The sequence below is a fragment of the Papio anubis genome, chromosome 17, assembly GCF_008728515.1.
Source record: "Papio anubis isolate 15944 chromosome 17, Panubis1.0, whole genome shotgun sequence".
NCBI classification, from domain to species: Eukaryota; Metazoa; Chordata; class Mammalia; order Primates; family Cercopithecidae; genus Papio; species Papio anubis.
Genome location: NC_044992.1, coordinates 46,100,033 through 46,120,204, shown reverse-complemented (window position 1 = coordinate 46,120,204; position 20,172 = coordinate 46,100,033). Strand labels below are relative to the sequence as shown.

The 20,172-nt window shown below is 44.0% G+C and overlaps 2 pseudogenes; both read right to left on the bottom strand.

Moving 5' to 3' along the window:
* Window positions 1-4,077: 4,077 nt before the first annotated feature.
* LOC103875523 lies at window positions 4,078-20,072 on the bottom strand (annotated as a pseudogene).
* LOC101002909 overlaps window positions 5,718-20,172 on the bottom strand; it is a 39,240-nt pseudogene continuing 24,785 nt past the window's right edge.

The window sequence follows — 20,172 nt, the reverse complement described above, 5'->3', positions numbered from 1 at the left end:
ATAGTAGCTCTGCTTAGGATTATTTGTCAAAGCCCAAGGTGGAACACAAGCGCTTCCCTGATGAGCTGGCCTCTCTGCAGACTCCTCCATAACCTGTGCTGTCCTCCCTCAGATACAGAGAAAGCACAAGGCTCCCTCTCTCCTCGTCCTCAGTGTGCCCGTGTTCTTGCTACCATCACAGCTGAATGCAATGAAAGGCAACCCTCTGAGAGGAGCAGGGGCAGGGATGCTAAAGTGGAGGCCCCCTCCCATTGCTGATAGATCCTCATCCGGCCTGCTCCACCCACCTGCACGGTTCTCTGCTCCCACACATCCTAGCCCCATCACAGAAGGCTCAACACAGAAAAAAACACTGTGTCCACCCTAGATTCTTTTCTTAAATATGGGCAGGGATCTGGGATGTAGGTTAAGAGATTTTTAATTTGCCAGATTGTATGTCTATGTTGTTGAAGGTACAGTGAATCTATGGCATAATAGCAGTTTCTGGAAAAACCTTACTTGAGGTCCTAAAATGCAGAAGGGAAAAATCAACTTTTGTCAGATGCCTACTTTGCTTTCATTTCGTCGCTAATATTTTGGATGGGGAACCATCCAAAGCTTCTGACTGCATGAAGGTCAAGTGTAACGGTGCGCAGCTGGGTTTCTTTTCCAGAATTAAAAGTATTTTGGGTGGTGCTGAGGGTCAGAGGAAGAAGTAAAGATTGTGAGAAAGGAGAAACATGGGCTTGGGGAGAACCCAGAATTGGGGACAGAAGACCTGGCACTAGGCTGTAGCACTATTAGCACCTCTGATCTTGTTTTTCCTCATCTGTAAAAGGAGATTAACAATGCTTTTCTGTCCATCTCTTGGGGAGAAGGGAATATAATTGGTAAAAAAAAGAAAAAAGTTTTGAAAAATAGGCAACACTGTCTTTATGTAAGTAGCCAAGTATTAGTATTATTTATTATCCACCCAACATCACTGGTAGATACCTGTATTCAAGCTATCTGGAAATGAAAGAAGTCACATTTTAGAAGTCATGAAGTTGGTGCTTATGAACCTAATCTACAGAAAAACTTTTGAAGGCACTTGAGTGTTTGTTCTGTGAATAGAAAGGTTTGAGATTCAGAGCAAGTTCAGAGTTGGATGGTCTAAGAATAGAAAAGCCCTCCATTCCATTAGAAGAAGCAGGTAGCAATTTCTGGTTATGGAACCAGAAGCTCTCAGGCTTCAAATGAAACAGCATCACTTGTACGCTCATAAACTTGTAAAAACAAAAAAACCAAAACTGGATCTACATCTGTCCTGTAAGGCAGAGAGTACTTGAGACCTCATGCATATAAAACCAGCTTACAAACTACATTGCTAATTTATATGAATAAATTATCACTGGGGGCAAAGCACCAAGTAGAGAGCACGGTACACAGGATGTGGATGTTAATGTCATTCCCTAGGCTTCCCATTCTTTTCTCTTGGTCCTTTACGTATATGGAACAGTTCTATTACTAAATTTTGTAATAATAACAGAACCTGACTCTCAGCAAGGGAGGAGTTCAGAAATTTAGGGAGTTTAACGCTGAATGAGTAAATAAAAATAAAGCAATTTTATCATTAGCTGAAAATTTTATCATCAATTAAAAATAAAAAAGTTGGCCGGGCGCGGTGGCTCAAGCCTGTAATCCCCGCACTTTGGGAGGCCGAGACGGGCGGATCACGAGGTCAGGCGATTGAGACCATCCTGTCTAACACGGTGAAACCCCGTCTCTACTAAAAAAAAATAAAAATAAAAAATACAAAAAATAAAAATAAAAAAGTTTGGCCGGGCGCGGTGGTTCAAGCCTGTAATCCCAGCACTTTGGGAGGCCGAAACGGGCAGATCACGAGGTCAGGAGATCGAGACCATCCTGGCTAACACGGTGAAACCCCGTTTCTACTAAAAAATACAAAAAACTACCCGGGCGAGATGGCGGGCGCCTGTAGTCCCAGCTACTCGGGAGGCTGAGGCAGGAGAATGGCGTAAACCCGGGAGGCGGAGCTTGCAGTGAGCTGAGATCCGGCCACTGCACTCCAGCCTGGGTGACAGAGCGAGACTCCATCTCAAAATAAATAAATTAATTAAAAATAAATAAAAAATTTTAAAAAATAAAAAAACAAAAAAATTTAAAAACAAATACTTAAAATAATGTAACAAGTTATCACCAGGCAATTTGGACTCATGACAATGTGTGGTGTTTCTCAGACATGCACTATTGCAATGCAGCTTGACTGTCTTGCAAACAACCTCAATGCTATTTTTAAATTGGCAGAGGCAGCAGGCCATATGGCTAGGTAAGATCCTATAAATGAAAATACAGAATAATAAGTGATAAAGCGGTTACTTGAGTAGATAAAGGCGACAGAAAATGCTACCACAGGGGTGGGCAAAAATGAGTTATTGAGGCCTATGGACTGGACAGTTGGGTAGGAACCAGAAGGCCAACAGGAAGGAGGACAAAGGTGCCCAACAGAAGGGTAAGCATGGCAGTGAGTATGGTCTGCCTAGAATAAAGGTGGTTGGGATTAGAATTAGGTGACACTGATCAGTAGTCTAATTCAGAAGTCTCTCTTCCCAACTCAAAAGTCTCACTTTGGGCTGAAAGTACACAGGAAGAAGGAAGCATACCTCAGCCTTAAACGACTGAAGAAGAGTGTCAAGTAGCAGCAGGTGGGAAAGTGGCTTTGGTTTTGAGTTTGTGGGCTCTGAATCTACACAAAGACAGGACTGCATCTGAAAACCTGAATTAATTATTGTCCTTACCTCAATGAGACAATAAATTATAATCAAAATCGTTAGTATTACAGTCACAGATATTGCCAAGATGAGTTTGTTATAGCCATATCCTGGAACTTCTTTAGTGAAGTTAAAAAAAAAGGAAAGAACAATTTTTTAAAAAAACTAAGGGCATGAAAGCTAACTATTCAATACCCCAGTATTCCACGTGAGTAGCTTACAGGTTCTTTTTTTATTTTTTGAGGCAGGGTCTCACTCTGTTGCCCAGGCTGGAGTACAGTGGTGCGATCATGGTTCACCTCAGATTCGACCTCCCTGGGCTCAGGTGATCCTCCCACCTCAGCCTCCCGAGTAGCTGGGACTACAGGCATGTGTCACCACAACCAGCTAATTTTTATATTTTTTTGTGGAGACAGGGTTTCACTATGTTGGCCAAGCTGGTCTCAAACTCCTGACCTCAAGCAATCCACCCACCTCAGCCTCCCAAAGTGCTAGAAGTACAGGTGTGAGCCATCATACCTGGCCTACAGTTTATCTTGTGTACTAATCTATTTCACTCTCTAAATGAGCAAAGTGGGAGATCACTGTCATGGCCAGAGTTACGTGGCCAAGACAAGCTATGGTCTGGGAGTCGAGGTTCTCCTGTGTGGGCACTTTCCTTGTTGGTGGAAGGGCTGAGGCAGGGCTTGCTTGTCTGACATAATGTAAAAGAGTCTTGGAACATGTGCTGGGTCCAGAGTCTAAAACCCCTCGTGACCTATGGAACACCCAGCTCTGCACCAAAGGGTGGAAGGCTGCTCTGCCACACTATAATCTAAGTCCAGGGCATAAAACCTCTTGTGGCTTGGAGAGAACCCAGGGCTCAGGGCATAAAACCCCTTGTAGCCTCTGGAATGTGTCCAGACTCGCTGGCCCCTTGCTCCTTTCTCTCCCAAGATCATAAATTAATTGTATCTTGAATTAGAAGAATCTGTCTCCCTTATCTCAAGTGGCACAGCATATGCTAAGCCATCACAGCTCTGCTTGATGTACTGCTGCCTTTCTACCCCCACTTCCTCACGTCCTCACCTGTTACCCCCACATCTGCACGTCCTCACCACCTGCTTCTGTGTTTGATTACCAATAAATAGTGTGGGCTCCCAGAGCCCTCGAAGAGCCTTCACAGCCTCCATACTGGCATTGGCCCCCTGGACCCACCCTATGTTCTCTTAATTTGTCTTGTCTCATTCCTTTGACTCCACCAGACTTCATAGTCCCCATGACCTGGTGTTGGGTCTGATCACCCCAACATTCCTGGCATATGCTAAATGATGAGAAAGTCTGGGTCTCATGTTTCTGTGTGGTCCTGCTCTTTCTGTTCACTCTGGGCTTCTGTGCTTTCATTAATATAGTTCTCAGTTCTTGCTGCTCACTGAGAAGCTTCATCAGGAGGCCTGTTCTAGAGATGAGCTTGGCACAGGCCAATTGCACGTGGGTCTCAGAGCAGTCCATTTTCAAGGTTTGGATAACATGAGAAATGAGACTTCTCACATCGTTGTTGAGGATGAGGGACCATAGCTGCTGGTTTAGCTGAATTTCAAACTGGTCACCTGGGGACAAGGGCAACGGGTAGTAGATTTTGGGCTTGGGGGACAAGCCAGTGCCCATGTTGTTGTATTCCCATTGTGTTTCACTGGTGTGTTTAACAGTTGTCTCTAAGTTGAACACAGTCCCAGTGGAATCTGCCTCAGGAGGATGACTGTAGGTTGTGTTTTCAGAGATGGTGCCTTCTGGCATAGTAGTGTTTTCCATAAAAATGTTTTCTTCTAAGGCATTTCTTGCTGTGGTGTTTTTTACATTAGTGTTCTCTATAAAATGTTCTGAAGGAGCAAATACTACTGGAAAAGGATTTTCCTGAGGACTCAGGTCTCCTAAAGACAAAAAACCCCTTGTGAAGGGGAATTTATGAGGCTCTTTGCTGCAGAGAATGGAGGCCTCTTTGTGAGCATCAGTCTATTGAGAGAACTTTTCTTTCTGAACTTTTGACTCTTTTTGGCCTTGGGTGTTCTGTGGACCACATGGGAGCAACTTTTAAGAAAGCGGCATTTTTTTCTGGAATGTACGATTGCATCTAGCCTTTGCATCTTCTAAAACCAAAATGGCATAAGTTAAGTCTTTCCATCTGTTTCTGACCTCAGGTCGGGCTTTTGCAGGGGTGGAGGCAGAAGGCACACCCATGGAGAAGGGTTTCAACAAAGAGAAGACTGCCGCCTTATGCTCTAGTGTGAACGGAGGCTTGGTGTAGACAGCGTTTCCTGCTAACTTCTTGGGCCCCTGCTCTTCGTGAGGCTGTTCCAGCTCCCTCGGGGCTGGACTCCCAAGCCGTTTTTCTTTGGCAGCGTTCTCCACGAATGCCCGGGCACCCCGTTCCCTCCTAATGCTCTGCTTTCCCACCTCTTTGAAGTGCCTTTTCTGGATGCTCCTTGGGCCCATGAGGACTCTGTTCACTCTCCGTAGGCTTTTGCCAACATTTGGAATCTTTGCCAGGCTTTTCCTGTGATTGGGCAGTTTCTAATTTCTTTTCAAATATTTGGCGTTTAAATTTGTTACCTAGAAGGCTGGACTTCTATAAGCCTTGGTATAAGCATGGCAGTTTTTTCTTCTCTTTTATCTTCATTGAGTTTTTCTTGAATTTCTGCATCTAACACATTTTCCAGAAAATAAAGCTTTCCCAGTTTATTTTCATAAGTTGAGTTGTTGGAGGCAGGTTGAAGAGAGGGGCTCTTTGTATTGTTTTTCAAAATACCCAGGGGCCTACCTCCATCTAGTACTTTTGAAAAAAGCAGTTTAAGGAACGTAACACTGATTCCACATCTTATAGATTTTTCGCTGAGAAATAAGGCAAGCTCTCGTCACTGAGTCTAGCTGCTCACTCCCAAAGCCTGACAAGTTGATGCTATTGCTGTCTGAGGGCACCTCCGGCTCAGTAGTCAGCTCAGTGCTCCTGTGCTTCTTCCAGGCTTGTAACACCTTTACGAAGGCTCCTTCTGGATTCCCTACAGATGCTTCTTCAAACTGTCAAAAAAGAAGAGACTGCTTTGATAATGAAAGATGATAGGCCGGCATGCCTCAGTTCACAGCTGCATGCCCCGGTCACACAGAGTAGGAGTCAGCAAACATTCAAGTGTCAGTCAGAGAAGAGAAACATACACCCAAACCTAAACCTATGAAATGGCAACAACAAAAGGAAGAAAGACATCTTTTGAAAACATGGCCACCTACTTGGAACATTCCATAGTGTGACATATAGTAGCTCTGTTTAGGATTATTCCATTGATCCCAGGGGCCAATTGCCCAGCGCTCAGCCAAAACCCAAGGTGGAAGACAGCCACTTCCCTGATGAGCTGGCCTCTCTGCAGACTGCTCCATTCCCTGTGCTGCCCTCCCTCAGATACAGAGAGAGCACAAGGCTCCCTCTCTCCTCATCCTCAGTGTGCCCATGTTCTTGCTACCATCACAGCTGAATGCAATGAAAGGCAACCCTCTGAGAGAAGCAGGGGCAGGGATGCTAAAGTGGAGGCCCCCTCCCATTGCTGATAGATCCTCATCTGGCCTGCTCCACCCACCTGCACGGTTCTCTGCTCCCACAAATCCTAGCCCCATCACAGAAGACTCAACACAGAAAAAAACACTGTGTCCACCCTAGATTCTTTTCTTAAATATAGACAGGGATCTGGGGTGTAGGTTAAGAGATTTTTAGGGCTACCCTCTTTGGGTCCCCTCCCTTTGTATGGGAGCTCTGTCTTCACTCTGTTAAATCTTGCAACTGCACTCTCTTTTGGTCCGTGTTTGTTACGGCTTGAGTTGAGCTTTCGCTTGCCGTCCACCATTGCTGTTTGCCGCTGTTGCAGACCCGCCGCTCACCTCCATCCCTCTGGATCTGGCAGGGTATCTGCTGTGCTCCTGATCCAGCGAGGCACCCACTGCCACTCCCAATCAGGCTAAAGGCTTGCCATTGTTCCTGCACAGCTAAGTGCCCGGGTTCATCCTAATGGAGCTGAACACTAGTCACTAGGTTCCATGGTTCTCTTCCGTGACCCACAGCTTCAAATAGAGCTATAACACTCACTGCATGGCCCAAGATTCCATTCCTTGGAATCCGTGAGGCCGAGAACACAAGGCTTGCCACCATTTTGGAAGCAGCCCGCCACCATTTTGGGAGCTCTGGGAGCAAGGACTCCCCCATAACATTTGGCAACAACGAAGGGATCTCCAAAGCGATGGGAAACATTCCCCCTAAGGCAAAAATGCCCCTAAGATGTATTCTGGAGAATTGGGACCAATTTGACCCTCAGACGCTAAGAAGGAAATGACTTATATTCTTCTGCAGTACCACCTGGCCACAATATCCTCTTCAACGGGGAGAAACCTGGCCTCTTGAAGGAAGTATAAATTATAACACCATCTGACAGCTAGACCTCTTTTGTAGAAAAGAAGGCAAATGGAGTGAAGTGCCATACATACAAACTTTCTTTTCATTAAGAGACAACTCGCAATTATGTAAAAAGTATGATTTATGCCCTACGGGAAGCCCTCAGGGTCCACCTCCCTACCCTAGCATCCCCCTGACTCCTTCCCCAACTAATAAGGACCCCCCTTCAACCCAAACGGTCAAAAAGGAGATAGACAAAGGGGTAAACAATGAACCAAAAAGTGCCAGTATTTCCTGATTATGCCTCCTCCAAGCAATGGGAGGAGGAGAATTCAGCCCAGCCAGAGTGCATGTAACTTTTTCTCTCTCAGACTTAAAGCAAAAAAAAAAATAGACCTAGGTAAATTCTCAGATAACCCTGATGGCTATATTGATGTTTTACAAGGGTCAGGACAATCCTTTGATCTGACATGGAGAGATATAATGTTACTGCTAAATCAGACGCTAATCCCAAATGAGAGAAGTGCCGCCATAACTGCAGCCCGAGAGTTTGGCGATCTCTGGTATCTCAGTCAGGTCAATGACAGGATGACAACAGAGGAAAGAGAACAATTTCCCACGGACCGGCAGGCAGTTCCCAGTGTAGACCCTCACTGGGACACAGAATCAGAACATGGAGATTGGTGCCGCAGACATTTGCTAACTTGCGTGCTGGAAGGACTAAGGAAAACTAGGAGGAAACCTATGAATTATTCAATGATGTCCACTATAACATAGTGAAAGGAAGAAAATCCTACTGCCTTTCTGGAGAGACTAAGGGAGGCATTGAGGAAACATACCTCCCTGTCACCTGACTCTATTGAAAGCCAACTAATCTTAAAGAATAAGTTTATCACTCAGTCAACTGCAGACATTAGAAAAAAAACTTCAAAAGTCTGCCTTAGGCCTGGAGCAGAACTTAGAAACCCTATTGAACTTGGCAACCTTGGTTTTTTATAATAGAAATCAGAAGGAGCAGACAGAACGGGACAAATGGGATAAAAAAAGGCCACCGCTTTAGTCATGGCCCTCAGGCAAGTGGACTTTGGAGGCTCTGGAAAAGGGAAAAGCTGGGCAAATTGAATGCTTAACTAATAGGGCTTGCTTCCAGTGTGGTCTGCAAGGGCACTTTAAAAAAGATTTTCCAAGTAGAAATAAGCCACCCCCTCTTCCATGCCCCTTATGTCAAGGGAATCACTGGAAGGCCCACTGCCCCAAGGCATGAGGGTCCTCTGAGTCAGAAGCCACTAACCAGATGATCCAGCAGCAGGACTGAGGGTGCCCGGGGCAAGCACCAGCCCATGCCATCACCCTCACAGAGCCCCAGGTATGCCCGACCATTGAGGGCCAGGAGGTTAACTGTCTCCTGGACACTGGTGCGGCCTTCTCAGTCTTACTCTCCTGTCTCGGACAACTGTCCTCCAGATCTGTCACTATCTGAGGGGTCCTAGGACAGCCAGTCACTAGATACTTCTCCCAGCCACTGAGCTGTGACTGGGGAATTTTACTCTTTTCACATGCTTTTCTAATTATGCCTGAAAGCCCCACTCCCTTGTTAGGGAGAGACATTCTAGCAAAAGCAGGGGCCATTATACACCTGAACAGAGGAGAAGGAACACCCGTTTGTTGTCCCCTGCTTGAGGAAGGAATTAATCCTGAAGTCTGGGCAACAGGACAATATGGGTGAGCAAAGAATGCCCATCCTTTTCAAGTTAATCTGAAGGATTCTGCCTCCTTTCCCTACCAAAGACAGTACCCCCTTAGACCTGAGGCCAACAAGGACTCCAAAAGACTGTTAAGGACCTAAAAGCCCAAGGCCTAGTTAAACCATGCAATAGCCCTTGCAATACTCCAATTTTAGGAGTACAGAAACCCAACAGACAGTGGAGGTTAGTGCAAGATCTCAGGATTATCAATGAGGCTGTTGTCCCTCTATACCCAGCTGTACCTAACCCTTATACTCTGCTTTCCCAAATACCAGAGGAAGCAGGGTGGTTTACAGTCCTGGACCTTAAGGATGCTTTTTTCTGTATCCCTGTACATCCTGACTCTCAATTCTTGTTTGCCTTTGAAGATCCTTCGAACCCAACATCTCAACTCACCTGGACTGTTTTACCCCAAGGGTTCAGGGATAGCCCCCATCTATTTGGCCGGGCATTAGCCCAACACTTGAGCCAGTTCTCATACCTGGACACTCTTGTCCTTCGGTACATGGATGATTTACTTTTAGCTGCCCGTTCAGAAACCTTGTGCCATCAAGCCACCCAAGCACTCTTAAATTTCCTCGCTACCTGTGGCTACAAGGTTTCTAAACCAAAGGCTCAGCTCTGCTCACAGCAGGTTAAATACTTAGGGCTAAAATTATCCAAAGGCACCAGGGCCCTCAGTGAGGAATGTATCCAGCCTATACTGGCTTATCCTAATCCCAAAACCCTAAAGCAACTAAGAGGGTTCCTTGGCATAACAGGTTTCTGCCAAATATGGATTCCCAGGTACAGCGAAATAGCCAGGCCATTATATACACTAATTAAGGAAACTCAGAGAGCCAATACCCACTTAGTAAGATGGACACCTGAAGCAGAAGTGGCTTTCCAGGCCCTAAAGAAGACCCTAACCCAAGCCCCAGTGTTATGCTTGCCAATGGGGCAAGTCTTTTCTTTATATGTCACAGAAAAAATAGGAATAGCTCTAGGTGTCCTTACACAGGTCCGAGGGAGGAGCTTGCCACCCAAGGCATACCTGAGTAAAGAAACTAATGTAGTGGCAAAGGGTTGGCCTCAATGTTTACGGGTAGTGGCGGCAGTAGCAGTCTTAGTATCTGAAGCAGTTAAAATAATACAGGGAAGAGATCTTACTGTGTGGACATCTCATGATGTGAACGGCATACTCACTGCTAAAGGAGACTTGTGGCTGTCAGACAACCGTGAGGAAAGTAACTAAAATTGTAAATCCCCATGGCCCTCCCTTATCATATTTTTCTCTTTACTGTTCTCTTACCCCCTTTCACTCTCACTGCACCCTCTCCATGCCACTGTACGACCAGTAGCTCCCCTTACCAAGAGTTTATATGGAGAATGCGGCGTCCTGGAAATATTGATGCCCCATCTTATAGGAGTTTATCTAAGGGAACCTCCACCTTCACTGCCCGCACCCAGCAACTGCTATAACTCTGCCACTCTTTGCAAGCATGCAAATACTCATTATTGGACAAGGAAAATGATTAATCCTAGTTGTCCTGGAGGACTTAGAGCCACTGTCTGTTGGACTTACTCCACCCATACCAGTATGTCTGATGGGGTGGAGTTCAAGATCAGGCAAGAGAAAAACACGTAAAGGATGTAATCTCCCAACTGACCTGGGTACACAGCACCCCTAACCCCTACAAAGGACTAGATCTCTCAAAACTACATGAAACCCTCTGTACCCATACTCGCCTGGTAAGCCTATTTAATACCACCCTCACTGGGCTCCATGAGGTCTCAACCCAAAACCCTACTAACTGTTGGATGTGCCTCCCCCTGCACTTCAGGTCATACATTTCAATCCTTGTACCTGAACAATGGAACAACTTCAGTACATAAATAAACACCATTTCCGTTTTAGTAGGACCTCTTGTTTCCAATCTGGAAATAACCCATACCTCAAACCTCACCTGTGTAAAATGTAGCAATACTATAGACACAACCAACTCCCACTGCATCGGGTAGGTAACTCCGCCCACACAAATGGTCTGCCTACCCTCAGGACAAAAAAGTCTGTGGTACCTCAGCCTATAGCTGCTTGAATGGCTCTTCAGAATCTATGTGCTTCCTCTCATTCTTAGTGCCCCCTATGACCATCTACACTGAACAAGATTTATACAATCATGTCGTACCTAAGCCCTGCAACAAAAGAGTACCCATTCTTCCTTTTGTTATTGGAGCAGGAGTGCTAGGCAGACTAGGTACTGGCATTGGCGGTATCACAGCCTCTACTCAGTTCTACTACAAATTATCTCAACAACTAAATGGTGACATGGAATGGGTTGCTGACTTCCTGGTCACCTTGCAAGATCAACTTAACTCCCTAGCAGCAGTAGTCCTTCAAAATCAAAGAGCTTTAGACTTGCTAATCTGCCAAAAGAGGGGGAACCTGTTTATTTTTAGGGGAAGAATGCTGTTATAATGTTAATCAATCCGGAATCGTCACCAAGAAAGTTAAAGAAATTCAATATCGAATACAATGTAGAGCAGAGGAGCTTCAAAACACTGGACCCTGGGGCCTCCTCAGCCAATGGATGCCGCAGATTCTCCCCTTCTTAGGACCTCTAGCAGTTATAATATTGCTACTCCTCTTTGGACCCTGTATCTTTAACCTCCTTGTTAAGTTTGTCTCTTCCAGAATCAAAGCTGTAAAACTACAAATGGTTCTTCAAATGGAGCCCCAGATGCAGTCCATGAATAAGATCTACCGCAGACTGCTGGACCGGTCCACTAGCTAGTCCATGCTTTGATGTTAATGACATCGAAGGCACTCCTCCTGAGGAAATCTCAACTGCACAACCCCTACTGCACCCCAATTTAGCAGGAAGCAGTTAGAGCGGTCATCAGCCAACCTCCCCAACAGCACTCGGGCTTTCCTGTTGAGAGGGGGGACTGAGAGACAGGACTAGCTGGATTTCCTAGGCCGACTAAGAATCCCTAAGCCTAGCTTGGAAGGTGACCGCTTCCACCTTTAAACATGGGGCTTGCAACTTAGCTCACACCCGACCAATCAGATAGTAGAGAGAGCTCAATAAATGCTAATTAGGCAAAAACAGGAGGTAAAGAAATAGCCAATCATCTATTGCCTGAGAGCACAGGAGGAAGGACAATGATTGGGATATAAACCCAGGCATTCAAGCCAGCAATGGCTACCCTTTTTGGGTCCCCTACCTTTGTATGGGAGCTCTGTCTTCACTCTATTAAATCTTGCAACTGTACCAAAAAAAAAAAATTTTTTTTAATTTGCCAGATTGTATGTCTATGTTGTTGAAGGTACAGTGAATCTACGGCATAATAGCAGTTTCTGGAAAAACATTACTTGAGGTCCTAAAATGCAGAAGGGAAAAATCAACTTTTGTCAGATGCCTACTTTGCTTTCATTTCATCTCTAATATTTTGGATGAGGAATCATCCAAAGCTTCTGACTGCAATAAGGTCAAGTGTAGCAGTGTGCAGCTGGGTTTCTTTTCCAGAATTAAAAGTATTTTGGGTGGTGGGGAGGGTCAGAGGAAGAAGTAAAGATTGTGAGAAAAGAAAAACATCGTCATGGTGAGAACCTAGAATTGGGGACAGAAGACCTGGCACTAGGCTGTAGCACTGTTAGCACCTCTGATCTTGTTTTTCCTCATCTGTAAAAAAAGATTAACAATGCTTTTCTGCCCACCTCTTGGGGAGGAGGGTATAATATAATTGGAAAAAAAATTTTTTTTTTTGAGAAATAAGCAACACTGTCATATTATTTATTATCCACCTCATATCATTGGTAGATACCTGTATTCAAGCTATCTGGACATGAAAGCAGTCACATTTTAGAAGTCATGAAGTTGGTGCTAATGAACCTAATATACAGAAAAACACTTGAAAACACTTGAGAGGCGGGTGCGGTGGCTCACTCCTGTAATCCCAGCACTTTGGGAGGCTGAGGTGGGCGGATCACCTCAGGTCAGGGGTAGAGACCAGTCTGACCAACATGGCGAAACCCCGTCTCTACTAAAAATACAAAAATTACCTGGGTGTGGTTGTGAGGGCCTGTAATCCCAGCTGCTTGAGAGGCTGATGCAGGAGAATCACTTGAACCCGGGAGGTGAAGGTTGCAGTGAGCCGAGACCCCAGCCTGGGTGACAAGAGTGAGACTCCATCTCAAAATAAATAAATAAATGAATAAATAAATATTTTTTTTAAAAAAAAAGGAAGAAAAGCACTTGAATGTTTGTTCTGTGAATAGAAAGATTTGAGATTCAGAGCAAGTTCAGAGTTGGACGGCCTAAGAATGGAAAAGCCCTCCATTCCATTAGAAGAACCAGATAGCAATTTCTGGTTAGGAAACCAGAAGTGCTCAGGCTTCAAATAAAACAGCATCACTTGTACTTTTTATCTTCATGGTCAAGCAAATACAAACATAACTACATAGGCACACTCCTGTATGTATACACACAGAATGCACCATTTTAATATTTCACAATAAAATGCCTCAGTTTTACTACCCAAGCTACAGAGAATGTTCATCTTTTTTTTTTTTTTTTTTTTTGAGACGGAGTCTGACTCTGTCGCCAGGTTGGAGTGCAATGGCGCAATCTCGGCTTACTGCAAACTCCGTCTCCTGGGTTCATACCATTTTCCTGCCTCAGCCTCCTGTGTAGCTGGGACTACAGGCGCCCACCACCACGCCCAGCTAATTTTTTGTATTTTCATGATACAAAGTAAGTTGTAAGACTGCCCCACCACTAGAAATGAAAAAACAATCAGCACTAAATCCAGGCCAGACTTGATTGGTTTAAAACAATGTGTACGTGTATGTGTGTGTATGTGTATGTGTATAATACTTAACTAGCATGCAGCCAATATCAAACTGAAAAAACGGTGAGATCAAAATTTTATTACGGTTGTTTTTTTTTTTATTTTAAGAAAACTCAATGCTTGGCTAAGTGGTGATGAAACATTATGCTGACTGTGTTATATTATGAATGCACTAAAATAAACAGACAGATGAAGCAGTATGCTATTTCCAAAAGCAGTGCAAGTGGAGTGAAAGCATTTCCATATGAACCTGGCTTTAAAAATTGGGCTGTCAAAAGAACAGTTAAATGTAACACAAAGTAAGAAACTGTCCAATCACTGAAGGCCTTTTTTTTTTTTTTTTTTGGTCTGGTTTTCAATTCACTGCTTGTAAGTAATGTATTTACTAAAGAAGAGTGAAAGCATGAGTAATTCACGAGTAAAGACCAGCTGAGAAACTCAAGAGCAATGTCTTCTGATTGACAACAGTGAAAGGAAAGCAAAGGTTAAAGGGAGAGGGGAAAAAAAAAAAGAAAAAATTAAGGTTATACACATTAGTATCACTTTTACAAAACCACTCAAGAGGATGACTGTCATCTTCTCAGAAAAAAGCTATTGATAGAAAATGTTAGTGGAATTTCTCTTCTAAAACTTTAGGTTACAACTGTTCTTTAAATCCTCAGGGACTATAATAAAATATTTAATATGCCACTCTAAGTCCTTCCAATCATAACAAAGGCAACAGAAACAATAGACACTTCTCCCATAATCTGCTCCCCTCACCAACCTCCTAGGGGAAGTGAATGAGCAATACAGAAAATCTGGACCTTTCCCATCATTTCAAACTATCTGCTTTTGGAGGAAAAGAGGCAGCTCTGTGACTCTGCAGGAAGGGCTAGTATTCAGTATGGTCCCCTTTCCTACCAATAAAAGAAAAAAGGTTTTATAAACACTTGTCAAAAATCCAATAGGCTTAAGGTAAGGTTTTATAAACATTCATCAAAAATCCAATAGGCTTAAGGATGATGGGTAACACAAGGAGGCACAAGAAAATAACTTTTAACAAAGTAAAAGTAGTGATGCACACCTGTAATCCCAGCATTTTGGGAGGCTGAGGCGGGTGGATCACCTATGGTCAGGAGTTCAAGACCAGCCTGGCCAACATGGTGAAACCCTGTCTCTACTGAAAAAATACAAAAATTAGCTGGGCATGGTGGCAGGCACCTGTAATCCCAGCTACTCCAGAGGCTGAGGCAGGAGAATTGCTTGAACCCAGGAGGTAGAGGTTGCAGTAAAGCGAGACTGTGCCACTGCACTCCAGCCTGAACCACAGAATGAGACCATGTCTAAAAAAAAAAAAAAAAAATTAGCCAGGCATGGTGGCAGGCACCTGTAGTCCCAGCTACTTGGGAAGCTGAGTCACAAGAATCACTTGAACCTGGGAGGCGGAGGTTGCAGTGAGCCAAGATCACATAACTGCACTCCAGCCTGGGTGATAGAGACTCTGGTTCAAAAAAAAAAAGTTTAAAAAAAAGAACACTTAAAATTTTACTTCCAAATGACCAGGCAACAGAAATAAGATCTCTCTAATCTAGTGTGTCCTACTTCTTTTTTTCTTATTTTGTCTCACATATTTGTTTATTCTCCCAGATCCTGTGTCCTACTTCTATCTAATTCAATGTAGGCTATGAAGCTCCTCCTCCTTCTACCTAAATTAACACATCACAAATAATACATATATTTATGTGTTTCAGAAGTAAATTTTCATTAGAAGCATAATTACTAATACGCATTTCTGAATATGCATTTATTTATTTAAAAAATTAAATATCCAGCCTTAGTACTATATACTGTTTGTTATTTTAAGTGGAGAAGGTAGCACTATTTAATAATCAAGGCATGTATCAATTCTACTCCTACTCATTGAGATTATTCAACAATGATTACTCAATTAGACTTCCTGTGATCGTGTTTTCCCTATAACATGTGCTAGAAAAAAATCCTGGACATTGTGAGAGGTAAAATAGCATTAGCCTCATGTGCCACAGGAATAAATTTTCCAAAAATCTTTCAATGTAGCCCTCTAAGAAGGCTTAAAAAATATTAAATATAATGTAATTTAGTGGTTTAAAAAAGTCTTTGTTGAGTATATTAATAATGAATACTAGCTTGCAAATTTCATCTAATTAAATTTCCTACTACTGTTGAGTACCCACAGAATTATAGCTTGTGTAAGAATATTAACCAACCATGCACCTTGTAGAATATGGTACTGGGGAGTTGATTCCGATGGCTCTGTTCTTAAAACTTTGAACCCCAATTTTTAAAATTAAAAGGGAAAAGTTATTTTTCAAATACAAGATACTGATCTAGTCTACAGATTTCACTACAAAATTCTGCCTTGTGATAATCCCCCAAATAATACAGAACAAGGCACAAACCAGTGATTTTTAATTTAGCAAAGTGAGCTTGGCATTTTATCCATATGTCAAAACACAAGACTAGGCTTTCAGTGAAACAGCCGATGAGAATTCTCCCTCTGCAACATTATCACATGTGCCATCAATTACTGCCATGCCTAAGTCTAGCATCATGCTAGCACATTAAGGCAGAAGGTATTGTATACAGAGTTCACTGGACCAGAAGGACAAAATTAGGGAGGTGGAGGCCAGGCGCTGTGGCTCATGCCTGTAATCCTAGCACTTTGGGAGGCCCAGGCAGGTGGATCACCTGAGGTCAAGAGTTCGAGATTAGCCTGGCCAACATGGGGAAACCTCATTTCTACTAAAAATACAAAAATTAGCCAGGGCGTGGCGGTGGGCGCCTATAATCTCAATTACTCAGGAGGCTGAGGCAGGAGAATCACTTGAACCCAGGAGGCGGAGGTTGCAGTGAGCCAAGATCGCACCACTGCACTCCAGCCTGGGTGACAGAGCAAAAACTCCGTCTCAAAAAAAAAAAAAAAGGGAGGTGGAGAGAGAGAAAAGAAATTTTAAAAAGGTAGGCCGTGCAATACTAACCAGATCATGGCTGCCTAGCTAATATGGGCCAACTGCTATGGAAGAAAAATGTTGAACACCCCAGGTTGTGTAAATTTCTGTAAACACCCAAACACAAACACACAAACACACACAATACCAACCTAATTGGGAACATTAATATATGTTGATCCTTTACTATGTTACGGTTTTGAAAATAAAAGCTAAAGTTAAAATATCCACACTCTCTAAATTGCCTTCATATTTTCCTGAGGAAGAAGCTAGTTAGTGTTTCTTAAGGGGAAGGGGGCTGGCTTGTCATGACGGTTATAAAGATTAAGATTCCCTCTGACTTTTTTCCCCACTCACGTTTTACCAGTAACTCACTGAAACCCTTATTAAATATGTACACTTAAGCACAAATACTAAATGCTGACGATAAGGACAAGTTCAGACACTTTAACAATGGACTGTGTTATTTAAAAATAATGGGCTTTTTGCTGGGTACGGTGGCTCACACCTGTAATCCCAGCACTTTGGGAGGCCGAGGCGGGCAGATCACGAGGTCAGGAGTTCAAGACCAGCCTGACCAACATTGCGAAACCCCGTCTCTACTAAAAATACAAAAATTAGCCGGGTGTGGTGATGTGTGCCTGTAATCTCAGCTACTTAGGAGGCTGAGGCAGAAGAATCGCTTGAATCTAGGAGGCAGAGGTTGCAGTGAGCTGAGATTGTGTGCCATTGTACTCCAGCCTGGGCGACAGAGTGAGACACCATCTCAAATTTTAAAAAATTTAAAAAAATCAAATGGATTTTTCAAAATGAAAATAATATTCAAAAATTTAGAAGTTTTTTTTTTTTTTTTTTTTTTTTGAGACAGCTTCGTTCTTCTTGCCCAGGTTGGAGTACAATCGTGTGGTCTCGGCTCACTGCAACCTCCGGCTACCAAGTTCAAGCAATTCTCCTGCCTCAGCCTCCCAAGCTGCTGGGATTACAGGTGCCCACCACCATGCCAGGCTAATTTTTTTCTATTTTTAGTAGAAACAGGGTTTCACCATGTTGGCCAGGCTGGTCTTGAACTCCTGACCTTGGGTGATCCACCTCCCTCAGTTTCCCAGATTATTGGGATCGATTATAGGCGTCAGCCAACGTGTCCAACCGAAGTTTTTTTTGTTTTTTTTTAAACTGAGTCAGATAAATAAATCTCCTTGTTCTATTGCTGATATCATCAGTGTCCAAAACTAAGCAGTGTGAAAAGATAGAAATAATCAACTTTTGACAAAAACTAGACATTTATTAAGCTACATAGACCAAACTTGCCATGTTTCACAAGAGTCTGGTAAATAAAATGTATTACTCCTTAACTGTTTCTTTTGTTGTTGTTGAAACGGAGATTTGCTCTGTTGCCCAGGCTGGAGTGCAGTGGAATCTCGGCTAACTGCAACCTCCACCTCCTGGGTTCAAGCGATTCTCGTTCCTCAGCCTCAGGAGTAACTAGGATTACAAGTGCATGCCACCACAGCTGGCTATTTTTTGTATTTTTGTAGAGTTGGGGTTCACCATGTTAGCCAGGCTGCTTTCAAATTCCTGACCTCAGGTGATCCGCCCACCTCGGCCTCCCAAAGTGCTGGGATTACAGGCATTAGCCACTGTGCCCAGCCCTTAACTGTTTCTAATGGAACTTTTTAAAAAAATTTTCCATACATATTCTAATTCCACGTAGGAACATTTCATACATAATTATATTGCCCAGGAAAGGGCAATCTATAAAGGATCAAAATACATTTTACTCCTTTATTCAGTTGACAAAATGCTAAACTTTACCTTGCTACCTTCAACAAAATATTAGTATGGGCCAAAAAGATATTTTTCCCCCATCAAAATTCTAATGTGTTTCTAGATATTTTTGGACTGATTTCCCAACATATTAAATATTACATTACACTCCAAACTCTGATTACTGTATGGCATGCAAGAAAACAATTCTAAACTGTACTGGTTATTAATAAGTTTAAGTTCATTCACATCAAGTGTCACACGAACACTACCTACCTAACTGGCTAAGACCCGAAATTAAGCAATGATCATCTGATCGATTCTGTAGGCTTGTCAACTGGTGCTTACTCAATGTCCAAGTGTCCTTCTTCATATTGATCAAAGTGATTACCCTGAAAAAAGATGATGACAGCTATTTTTCAAGAGCAATAAATGTCAAATTTATTAACAGCCTATTGAAGTTTTTTCTTTCCTTTTTTTTTTTTTTTTAACCTCAAAGGAGACTGCAATCTTTTTCAGTAGACAATCAAAACCACACCACAAATTCCAACTTTTAAAAAATTTATGAAAAACGTTTTAGGGCCAGGCACAGTGGCTCACGCCTGTAATCCCAGCACTTTGGGAGGCAGAGGCAGGAAGATCACTTGAACCCAAGAGTTCAAAACCAGCCAGGGCAACACAGTGAGACCCTGTTTCTGAAAAAAAAAAAAAAAAAAAATTCAATTAGCCACACATGGTGGTGTGAACCTGTAGTGCCAGCTATTCAGGAGGCTGAAGTGGGAGGCTCACTTGAGCCCAGGAGGTCGAGACAACAATGAACTGTGAGCAAGCCACTGCACTCCAAGCATGAGTGACAGAACGAGACCGTATTTCAAAAAAACAAAACAAAACAAAATTTATTAGGAATCTAGGCCTAGCAATCTGAACTTTTCTCCTAACAGGTGTTGAAATTGTCAACTAAAACACTATCAACCATTTGGGACACCAAACCTCTTAGACTGACTACATTAGGAAAACTATACGGATTCTTACCAACAGGCAGAGCGCGGCTGGCTCCCCCAGGGCCCTCCAGGCTCCTCTGGCCCAGGCCAGCGGGTTAGCTGGGGGCTCCAAGACGGGCCGCGCCCCACCCTCTGCACACACCGGGGGCCCGTTGTGGCTGCCCCCTGGCCGGACCCAGGCCGTGAAGCTTCCCCACCCCACCTCGGTGACTGACGGCGGCGTCAGCCTCTCCCAGCCCGGACCCTGCCGGCCGCCTGGTCTCCCGGCCCAAGCCTGCCCGACCTCAACGAAACCCTCCGAGCCGCCGGGACGCAGCGCCTTTGGGTGGCGGCGGGAGTGGCGAGCCAAGAAGCCTGATGGCTGCCCGAACACCGCGCGGCGGAGGCCCTAAGGGTGCAGAGGGCCTGGCAAGGCGGCCTTAGGACGCAGGCACGGCCTTCTCTTTAGGCCTCGGAGCCGCGCAGACCCGGTCCCGGTGACCGCTGTGTCCCTATTGGTCGAGACCTACCTAGTCCCGACCTCAACAGACAAAAGCCTTAACCGGCCTGGAAGGCGAGCGGAGTTCCAAACGACGACGGGTAGAACGGTTAGCGGCCATTGGGCGGTTGGTCTTCGTGCTACTAGACCTCGCTGCTGGAAGAGAGAAATAGAATGACAGGCCACGTTTGGCCCGTTGGAAATGCCCACCACCTTTTGGG